This window comes from Cynocephalus volans, chromosome 4, assembly GCF_027409185.1.
Source record: "Cynocephalus volans isolate mCynVol1 chromosome 4, mCynVol1.pri, whole genome shotgun sequence".
Classification (NCBI taxonomy): Eukaryota; Metazoa; Chordata; class Mammalia; order Dermoptera; family Cynocephalidae; genus Cynocephalus; species Cynocephalus volans.
In genome coordinates this window covers 31,764,246-31,776,424 of record NC_084463.1, presented here as the reverse complement: position 1 = coordinate 31,776,424, position 12,179 = coordinate 31,764,246, and positions in this window count along the sequence as shown.

Below are 12,179 nucleotides of genomic sequence, written 5' to 3'. Positions count from 1 at the left end.
CCTTCTCAACTGCTCCAGCTGCCTCCTCTAACTGTGGTCTCCCTGGTGACCTCGGAACAGAGATGCAAACATTCCGCCTCATCCTTTTAAAGAGACAGTGACCATTTAGACATCAGAGTTCACCAGTTAGCCCAATGACATCATCATGGTCACATAATCTCTTCAATGAAGTAAACCTACCCTTAAAATGGTTGCTTCAAGAATTCAGAAACTACTTGGAAATACATTTTTATATTTCACAATATTGAACATTTATAAAAGTAAAGAAATTGATGTGTTCTCAGGAATGAAAAAACATTTTAAAAAATTCAATTTATCTGTTAATCTGAAAAATAAACATGTTTCTGGATTTGATTTGAGTTCTGAATAATAAATCAGAAAAAAAAGGATGTACTTACAATAGCACAGATCATTTTAAACATGCAAAATTGATTTTTTATAATTTCTTCAACATAAAAAATCTAATATGAAATTTCAGTTAGTTTTTGAAATAAAAACATATGTAGATCAAGGCAAAATTTTTTTTAAAAATTGTTAAATATCCAACACAACTACATTACTCTACCTACTACCCAGCACATTACAGGGGTGATGTGGTCAATCACATCATATTAATAAAAAAAATTTCTTTTTCCAGAATGGAAGAGAAAGATGGGCATCTCTGAAATTGGGAAAGTAAATGAAGTGTAAGGTAACACTGAATGTACTGAACTTAAAGTTATCTTTCTTTTTTTTTTTTAATTTTATTTTGTCGATATACATTGTGGCTGATTATTGCTCCCCATCACCAAAACCTCCCTCCCTTCTCCCTCCCTCCCTCACCCCCCAAAATGTCTTTTCTGTTTGCTTGTCGTATCAACTTCAAGTAATTGTGGTTGTTATATCTTCTCCACCCCCCCCCCCCCGGTTTTGTGTGTGTGTGAATTTATGTATTAATTTTTAGCTCCCACCAATAAGTGAGAACGTGGTATTTCTCTTTCTGTGCCTGACTCGTTTCACTTAATATAATTCTCTCGAGGTCCATCCATGTTGTTGCAAATGGCAGTATTTCATTCGTTTTTATAGCTGAGTAGTATTCCATTGTGTAGATGTACCACATTTTCCGTATCCACTCATCTGATGATGGACATTTGGGCTGGTTCCAACTCTTGGCTATTGTAAAGAGTGCTGCGATGAACATTGGGGAACAGGTATACCTTCGACTTGATGATTTCCATTCCTCTGGGTATATTCCCAACAGTGGGATAGCTGGGTCGTATGGTAGATCTATCTGTAATTGTTTGAGGAACCTCCATACCATTTTCCATAGAGGCTGCACCATTTTGCAGTCCCACCAACAATGTATGAGAGTTCCTTTTTCTCCGCAACCTCGCCAGCATTTATCGTTCAGAGTCTTTTGGATTTTAGCCATCCTAACTGGGGTTAGATGGTGTGGTTTTGATTTGCATTTCCCGGATGCTGAGTGATGTTGAGCATTTTTTCATATGTCTGTTATCTTTCTAAGCACACATTTTTTTTCTCAGCTGAAAACTCCATTTCCTGCTAACTACAACAAGTAAGGATAATGCTATGAAATCTTAGGTTAAAATATATATATATTTGTGCATGTGTGTGCATGTGTATATGTATATGTACATATATGTATGTGTATATATATGCCAACATTTCTCAATAGCTCCGTTAACAACAAAGCCTGCTGCAGCAAAAAGGCTGAAATTGACAATTCAAGAATAGGACATGTGACTGAACTTCACACTTCAGCTCTCAAACTTTCTCAGGGCTCCTTTATACTCTTAAAAGTTGAGGAACCCAAAGAGCTTTTGTTTATGTGGACTACAAGGGGTCTTCAAAAAGTTGATGGAAAGATTACCATTATCTTTTAATTCTATTTTTCCATGAACTGTTTAAAACATTCTCACATATTCATTGATATTTCCAAAATTTTAAATATTAAAAAATAAATCCATTATACATGCACACTTTTTAAATAAAAAAGTAATGTTATCTCTAAAATAATTTGAGCCAGAGTGGCATTGTTTTATATTTTTGCAAATCTCTGCCTTAATAAAAGACAGGGAGACTTCATGTCTCCTTCTGCAGTCAGTCCACATATTCTGTGGGTGAAAAAATGAGAAAAAATCCTGCCTCATACAGATGTCATTAAGAATGGAGGAGGTGCCGGCTCATGGCTCACTCGGGAGAGTGTGGTGCTGATAACACCAAGGCCATGGGTTTGGATCCCACATAGGGATGGCCGGTTAGCTCATTGGGTGAGCGTGGTGCTGACAACACTAAGTCAAGGGTTAAGATCCCCTTACCGGTCATCTTTGAAAAAAAAAAATGGAGGATCATTTTACAATATTTTCACATAATTGTGGACGTTCTTTGATACCATACCAAATCTTAACAAGTAGTAGTTTCATAAAAGTTCGCTGCAACATGGAATCTGAAACCACATGAATGAAATTTTCATGCTTTCTTAAACTAAAACCCACTGGTCTGTTTCACACTTTAAACATATTTTTTACTCAGGTATGTTGGTCATCTGGAAACACTGGTTCCTTGAGTTTCAGGCAAAGATTTGTTAATGTCACTTCCAACCTCCTTAGAAGTCTTTAATTACTGGGAAGCCATCAAGGTCATGATGGCAGATACAAATTTTTCAGAATTCTAATTTTTGCATGAAAGCTTGAATTTTATACTTAAGCAGCAAATACTGTCCATTGCTTTCCTTGAGATTCACATCATTCATTTCGGGGAGAAGGCTTACCAAATAGAGTTGGGAAAGTGCCATCTGTCTACTGTCATGCCCAGGAGGCCTGGCTTCCCTGAGATGTAGCTGAGCAGCTCAGGACTCAGCCAGTCCCACCAGAGCCTTCCTGGAAATGCCACCCCCAGATGCAGCAGACGTCCTGTATGCTTGTCCCTTCATCACAGGGACAGGTGAAAAGACGTCTGAGGTTTGAGAATTACTAAAATTAATATTTATTGTTTCATCAAGGATGTCCAGAAGGGAAACTGGCATATTTTAACCACCCAGTGCGTGGCAGGGAAGAGCACAATGCATCTGCGCTCTGATCTGCCTCTGCACCACAGTGCACATGTCAGCTCACAGTGCCCGGCTGCTGCTGTGCAGCTAGTTTTGGCCTCTCAGTCCCAGAAAGGGCTTGGGGGACTCTCAGGGTCCGTGGAACACACTTGGAGAGCCTTTGTAACATGCCATTTCCACTAATTTGAGAATACCTCGGATATGTGCAAAGCAGTGGTACATATCCATGCTTCAGGTTTCAGAAGAAATTTTAAACACTTTTTTCCACAAGAGTGTTCTACAACAACCTCTAGATTTTCCCTTCAGATGCCCCAACTCATCAAAATGTTAAGCTGCCAGAAGTGAACTTCTTAAAAACGAAAGAAAAAAAAAAAATAGCCTCTCAAAATGTTACTTAAAAAAAAAAAAAAAACAACTGTAAGTATCGGAATACATGACTTTATAACCATTATAAATATTAACACTCAACTTTTAACTCAAAAACCAGCTTGAAGTAAATAACTGAAGCGTACTCATTTAAAGACTTGTAGTTCCACAAACTCTCCTTTCTCAACAATAAGAACGTGTGTAATCATCATGGAGAGCAAAGGTTCTCAAATGGTGGTCAAGGGTCATCCAGGGGGCCCCGCCTTTTCAGGAGGTCCCCAGGATCAAAGCTATTTTCACAACACTAGAATTTTATGTGCCTTTGTGACCCTCTCAGGAGTATATAACAGAGTTTTCCAGAAGCTAAATGATGGTGGTATCAGCTTGAATGCGGCAGCAGATCTGAGATTCCAGCTGTTGTCAGTTAAGCCAAAGAGATCTGTAAAAACTTTTAAAACAATGCCACCTTTCTCATTAAATTGTTTTAGTTTGGGGACACAGTTTCCATAAAATGTTATTTAGGTTATTATGTAAGGGATTACTATTTTAAATAAAGGTATTTAAAAATGAATAAATAAAAACTTTGTCTCATTTTTAATGTTAAATGGGGTGAATATCAACAAATATAACCTAAATAAATAAAAGCTCTCAAGTTCTCAGAAGTTTTTAGGAGTAAATTTAGAAATTTTTAAAAGTAATTTTTAAACTTTAAGACCAAAATTAAAATGAAATCTCTCCACTCACTGCCATGAAGAGTGTTTGACAACATGTGAGTGAAAAGAGCAAACCAGCCCTCATGGCGGCCACTTTTCAACATACCCTGCCACGTGCACACATCCGTGCTCACCAGCATGTGGTAATGTGGGATGTGCAGACAGTGCCCCTTCTGGTGTTTTGCTTTGTTTTTACATATAGCATAAATTTTTATCTTTGTAACCTAAACATACTAAAGCTACCTTCATTTTGGAAAAAAAAATAGTTTTTTTAATAAACGTATATTAAATACCACTTAAATGTCTCCGTTAGCATGTGGAAAACAAAACCACAACACTAAGTTTGATACTCAGAGAGAAATATCTACTTTACAAATTACACACAAGATAATCACCTACTGATTATGTTTCATAGTCAAGGCTATGAAATTCTTATTAATATATATGTACAATTACCTATTCAACTTCATATAACAACTTACCCTCTAAATTACTAATAAAAATAAAACAAGGCTGAGGCAATGAAGACTATCTTACAGGCAAGTGTGTGCACTGAGAAGAGGTGACTCAATTCAGACCGTGCTCTTTGACCTCCTCTTTCCTAATTAGTACGTTTCCACTGATGATCATACAACCTTTGTAATGGAATCAATATACATCATCTGATACTAACCACACAGAGGCCAATATTAGACGTCCATCCTTACGATTTAAGGAAAACTCTCCTAATGGACTTCTGAGTCCATCAGACATAAGAGCCTCTCAGACATGTGCCACACTCAGGGACTCAAGGATAACAGGAAGCCAGCCTGTTAAAAACACATTCAATCTTTGCTCTTCAACAGTCAAATGTAAGTCACTTCGTATCATGGAATAGGTGTATAAAAAAGGTAAGATGTGTCTTGTTAACAGAAGTATAAAACAATCAGGTACAGTTCACAAGTAAATACTAGAGAACCACTGCCTTGAGCTGCATAGAACTGACCCCAAGGGAATTAGAACCCCGTGGCCTTAGAAAAACTTACAGTATCAACAACAGGACCTGCAAACTTCACGACCAAAGAAACTGGGAGCCAAAGTCCCTGCTCTAATCCCTCCCCTCCCCACATGAAGACAACCCACTCACCCCTCGAGGTAGAGGCTGGAAGAATTCAGAGAAGCAGGCTGGAAAAAGCTTAGATTGCCATAAACAAAGAAGGGGAACTTTGGTGAGGGCTGAGAAAAAGAAGAAATGTAGGGAAAGTCTGCAACTTCTTAGAGATTACTTAAGTGGTTGTGATCAGAATGTTGGCAGAAATGTAGACAGTACGGGCCATTCTGATGAGGTCTTAGAACTGGGGAACAAGGTATTGGAAATGGAAAAAAGACCATCATTGTTATTTAGTTGTAAGGATGTGGCAGGATCATGTCCATGTCCTAGAACTTGTGTAAGGCACAATTTATTTATTTTTTTTTAATTTATGTTTTTCTTTTTACAAGTTTACCAGTTTTACATATCAATACTTAGTAAATGTCAAGTCCAAAATTTAAATATTCAGAAGTACGAGGTTTGAACATTTTATAAAAGTCTTTGCTTCAGAACGCAGTGACATTTCCAAAATAAGATTAAATCCTCCAATCTCAAAGATGAATGCCTTCACTAAGACTGCAAAGTACTTTTTATTTTTCCATGATCACAAAGAATACAATGCTGTGTCTTTAGAAGACATTATAAATTTGTAAGTGTCCCTAAGCTATTACTTTGCCTATACAAAGATTTGAAAACAGCCAAAAAATTTTTTATTGAGGTTTAATCTAACAAGCATATTTCAAGACTGCAATATTTATCTGATGGCCATGGCTTAAAGATATACAAGTTGTACTAAGTTTTTAATGCTTATTAAGGTAAGCGTTAACAGTATCTTGGAGTATATTTCATGGAGCAGTACATTGCCATGTTTGGTGAGTTAGATGTCACCTGCACCAGAAACAAGACTGTTCAGAGAATAGCGATGTTATTAATCTCGCATGGCAAGAGCCAAGCAAGACACTCCCAATGTTTGCCACCCCACTATCCTTCATACAGGGAACTGAGCTTGGAAAACTTCCATTGTAACTGGGAAATACCACAGGGAAGGCACAATTGAATAGCAAGGAACTAGAATATCTGATGCAATAAATTTGAGCAAAATACTGAAGAAGCTGTGTGCTCCTTTTAATTGCATATGGTAAGATGCAAAAAGAGAAAAATTATCTAAAGATAAAATTTATAATTAAAAAGGAAGTAGAGCAGAAAAATTTGCAGCCCAACCAAGTAAAGAGTATAAAGGTATCTTCAGGAGAACAAACCAATTGTGTGGCCAAGAGAATCTTTGCTAAACAAAGTACCATGAACAGAAGGAAGCCAAGTGCTATGCATCAGGAAAATGGAATGAAGACCCTGAAGGCATTTCAGAGATATTTGTGGCTGCCTCTCCCATCACAGGCTCAGAAAGTTAGGGCCTTAAGGACAGAAAGGGCTCATGGCTCATGGCTGCCTCAGGACTCTGCCCCATGAATCTTGGGAGTGTTTTGTAGTCACCTTATCCATGGCTCAATTGGCCCTAGGTGTGACTCAGGCCACCAATCTAGAAGGTACAAGCATAACCCTTGGTGGTGTTCATTCTGCAAGTGCACAGAATGCATCAATGTACCCAGAAAGCAAAACATGGAGTAAAGGAAGATTATTCTGGAGGCTTAAGATTTAATATTTCCCTGTTGGATTTAAAACTTATACGGAGCCCATTACTCCTTTATTCTTGCCTATTTCATTCTTTAAAACTTCATAAAATTGCCAATGCCTGGATCACCATTGTATTTTGGAAATACATAACTTGTTTTGATTTCCCAGGCCCACAGTTCAAGAAAATTTGCCTGTGGATGAATAATGCTTGAAGTGTCACACGTGTCTGATTTAGATGAGACTCAGGCCTTTAAACTTTTTAATTGATGCTAAAAAGCAAGCTAAGACTTTGGGGTTACTGGGACAGAATAAATATATTTTGTATGTGAGAACATGAGTTTTGTAGAGCAAGGGGAAGGATGCTATGGTTTGAATGTCTCTTCAAAATACGTTGACAGTAGGGGTCAAGGGCTTCAGCTTCACCCCCTTGACATCTGCATCCAGCCCAGCAATGACCAAGCTGCCACTGGAAGCCCCCTGGAATCCCCTGTTGCAATGAGGGGGGTACCACAGGCCTCAACCATGTACAATCTCCTTCCTCCTCCTCCCCCCAAACTGCTCCACAACCTCTTATAATTTAAAAAAAACTCACGTTGAAATTTAATTGCCATTGTGATGCATTGAGATTGGGTCATTAAAGAGGTGACCAGATCATAAATGTTTTGCCTTCATCAATAGATTAATGTCATTATTACAGATGTAGGTTATTCAGAGAATGCGTCTATAATAAGAGTACTCTCTCTCTCTCTCGTGCCCCCGTCACCCCTCATGCCTTCTGTGATGTTATGATGTAGCAAGAAGGCCCTTTGAGCATGTCAGCACTGTGCTCTTGATCTTTCCAGCCTCTTGAATCATGAGTCAGAAAAAACTGCTCTTTGTAAGTTACCCAGTCTGTGGTACTGTTAAAGCAGCAGAAAATGACAGAGTGGCTTAATGGATTTTAAAAAATGACATCCAACAGTACAGAGCTTATAAGAGACTCATTTTAGGTATGAGAACACACAGACACTAAAAGAGATAAAGAAAAAATTCATAAAAATTCTAACCAAAGGAATACAAGAGTAGTTAGACAAAATAGCCTTCCAGGAAAAATCTGTCACAAGAGTCAAATAAGATCACTACATGATAACAAAGTGGTAAATTTGTCAAGAGGATATAGCAATAAATATATATACACACACACACACACACACACAGCCTAAATATATAAAGTATTTATAGAACTGTAGAAATAGACAGAAATACAGTAATAATAGGGAACTTCAAAACCTGAATTAAAACAATAGATCATTCAGACAGAAAACCAAGGAAACAATGTATTTGTATAACACTATAGACCAAACGAGCATAAAAGACATATACAGAACATTTTATACAAAGGTATCAGAATACACGTTTCTGAAGCACACATGAAACATCCTCCTACAGGACAGATATGTTGGGCAAAAAACAACACAAAACAAAAAGCAAATCTTAACAAATTTAAAAATAATTCATTTATATCAAGGTTTTTTTTTATACCACAATGGCATAAAACTGGAAATCAAAACTACTCCAAATATGCTTCTGAATAGCCAATTGATTAAAGAAAAATCAAAAGGTATCTTCAAACAAAAATAAAAACAAACCAAACTTATGAGATGAAGAAAAAGCACTTTTAAGATAAAAGTTCTAGTGAATATTTTCTACGTTAATAAAAAAAGGATCTGAAATAGACAATCTAAGTTTAACCCCCAAGGAAATTTGCTGTGGATTCAATGTCCCAACCCAAACTCATTGAAGCTTAAAGTGTGTCCCCCAAAGTTCCAGGTGCTGAAAACTTGGCCTCCTCTGTAACTGTTGAGGGTAGAAAATCCTATTATGGTAATTCAAAGATGGGGCCTTGAAGTGGTGATTAGACTGTAGGACCATGTCATAGTGAATGGATTAATAATGGTAGTCAGGGTTGAGGTTCTGAGGGCTTTAAAAGGAAAGCACATGAGAGTCTCTTTGCTCTGCCATTTTCTGCCCTGTGAGACCCCTACATTGCTGTAAAGCCACCGCCAAAGAATACCTTCACTAGAGGTGTCCCCCCTGGACTTTGGAGTTCCCTGCCTCCCAAACTATAAGCAATAAATTTTATTTTCTTACGAATTACCTAGTTCCATGTATTTTGTTGTAAATAACAGAAACAGAGTAATAGAGCACTGGTACCAAGAGTGGGGTGTGGCTTAAAACAGATGCTCAAAAATGTGTAAGCAGCTTTGAAAATGGGTAATAGGCAAAAGGCTGGAAGAATCTGAAGGAGCAGGCTAGAAATACTGTAGATGCTGGTATGAGTTTAAAAGACAAGAAAACCAGGGAAAGTTTGGAATATTTTAGAGAATGGTTAAACGGTGGTGACCAGAATGCTTATGGAAATATGTCCTGTAAAGACCATTCTAAGGATGTCTCAATCAAACTAAGACGTTTATTGGAAACTAGGGCAAAGATCACCCTTGTTATGAACTTGCAAGAAACATGGAGGCATTTTGTTCATGCCCACAAGTTTTATGGAATTTGGAACTTAAAGTTGCTGACCCTGGGTTCTTGATGGAAGAAATTTCTAATGAAGCTGCATGGCTACTTGTAACCATCTACGCTGAGTTATAGCAGGAAAGGCATGAGGAAAAGCCAGAATTTATAATTCAAAAGAAAGCATACAACAAATAATTTGAATACTTTCAGCCCAGCCACAAAAGCAAGAGTATAGCCCAGGGGCCCTTTGCTAAGGAGAGGAATACAGAAAAGTATTAACAAGAAAAGGGAAAAAAGATCCTGAAGGCATTTCAGAGTCTATCTTTTCCATTACAGGCCCAGAGGCCTAAGGAGACAGAATGGTCTTGGGGAACAGGCCTGAGGTGCCCACTGCAGACTCACTGCCCAGGGCCACCTCAGGATGCTCTGGCTACTTCAGCTGTGGCTAAATTGGCCCCAGGTGTGAGTGGACCCACAGCTTTGGAAAATACAAGCCAGAAGCCTTGAAGGCATCGGTGCAGTGTTAAGTCTGCAGGCTGGCAGAATGCCAGAGCAGTGGAGGCTCCCAAGGTGGAGGCATGCTGATTTCAAAGGACATAGAGAAGCCTGGCAACCCAGGAAGACATCTGTCACAGGGGCAAAGTCACCACACTCATCCTTCACTAGAGCAATGCTGAGTGGAAATGTGAGGTTGGAGTTGCAGAAGAGAAACCCCATCAGCACCATGTCTACTGGGAGCAGGACCACAATGGAGACCCCAGAACTGTGAAGCTACCAGTGAGCAAAGCCAGCCTGAGAGAGCTGAAGCATGGCCTTTAGACCAGGAAAACCATAGGAGTGGAGCTGCCTGAGGACCTGGAGACCCAACTCCTCCACAGCATGCAGAGGACATCAAACATGCAGTCAAAGCACAGGATTCACCAGCTGTGAGACTTAGTGCCTGCCCTTCTGGGACTCTGACTTGTTTGGGACCTGTATCAGTCTGTTTTGTGTTGCTATAACAGAATACCCAAGACCGAATAATTCATAAGGAAAAGAGTTTTATTTTGTTTATGATTCTGGGACAGCATAAGGCACGGACCTCAGCCTCCTTCTATTCATTGCAGAAAGCGGGAGGCAGCTGGCAGGTACAAGCAGATCACATGGTGAGAGGAAGCAAGAGACAGGAAGGAGGTTCCAGAGTCCTATAAACAACCAGATCTAGCAGGAACTAATAGAACAAGAACTGACTCATTACTCCCCCCACCTAAGGAGAGCACGAATCCATTCATGAGGGATCTGCCCCCATGACTCAATCACTTGCCACACTGGGGATCAAATTTCCATGAGTGTTGGAGGGGACAACACATCCAAACTCCATCAGGACCTGCTGCACCTTTCTTACAGCCTATTTCTCCTTTTTTGAACAGGAATATGTACCCTGTGCTTGTCCCATCACTGAATCTTAAAAGGAGATAACTTGTTTTGATTTCACAGATGGGATTTTGAACTTGGGTCTTTTGAGTTGAAACAAGTGAAGACTTTGGGGATGAAATAAATATATTTATATGGGTAAAGAACATGAGTTTTGGGGGGCCAGGAGTGGAATGCTGTGGCTTGAATGTCCAACTCCAAACTCACTGAAGCTTAAATTGTGTCCCCAAAAGTTCCAAATGTTGAAAACTTAGTCCCCACTGTAACTGTGGATGGTGGGAGATCCTACAGTGGTAACTGAAAGATGGGCCTTGAAGAGATGATTAGACTATAGGACCATGTGGTAGTGAATGGATTAATAATGGTGGTCAGGAGTATAGTCCTAAGGGCTTTAAAAGGAGAGCACATGAGAGTCTCTCTCTGTTCCACCATTTTCTTCCATGTTGAGACCCCTGCATGGCTACAAAGCCATCACCAAAGAAGAACCTCACTAGATGTGTTCAACAGACTTTGGACTTCCCAGCCTCCAAAAACTGTAAGTGATAAATTTTGTTTCCTTACAAATTAGCCAGTTTTGTGTATTTTCTTTTAAGCAAAAGAAATGGACCACTACAAACTGGAAAATAAACTATTAAAGAATGCCACTGTTAGCATGGTGAATGAAAGAACATTGTAGTGTAAAGGAATAAAATAGAAACTCAAAAGAGAACAGAAAACATCAAACTAAGAATTGAGTTTCTTTTTTTTTTTAAAGGCAACAAAATTGGCAAGATTTGGCTAAGTTAACCAAGGTTAAGAAAAAAGAGAGAGAGCTCAAAAAATTATAAATTAAAGAGGAGACATTACAAGTGATACCACAAAAATACAAAGGATTATAAAGGACCACTATGAACAACTGTATGCCAAATATTAGATAACTGAGAAAAAATAGATAAATTTTTAAAAATGGAAAATCTACCAAAATTAAATCATAAAAAATTGGAAAATCTGAACAGACCAATAATTAGTAAGAAGATGAAGCAATAATCAAAAATCTCTAAACAAAGAAATGCCCAAGGATGGATGACTTTGTGGGTAAATTCTACCAAGAACCTAAAGAAGAAATAATGCTAATCCTTTCCAAACTCTTCCAAAATATTGAAAAGGAGTGAACACTTCCACACTCACCTGATGAGGACAGCATTACCCTAACACTGTAGCCAGGTAAAGACATTACAAGAAAAGAAAACTACAAGGCAATATTCCTGATAAAGATACCAGTAAATATCCTCAACAAAATTCTAGAAACCAAATTCAACGGGTCCTAAAAAGGATCCTCTAACATGAGCAAGTAGAATTTATCCCTGGGATGCAAGGATGGCTCAAATCAATAAAAATGGTATACCACAATCCCACTATGAAAAACAAAAATCATACCACTATCTCAAAGGATGCATTAAAA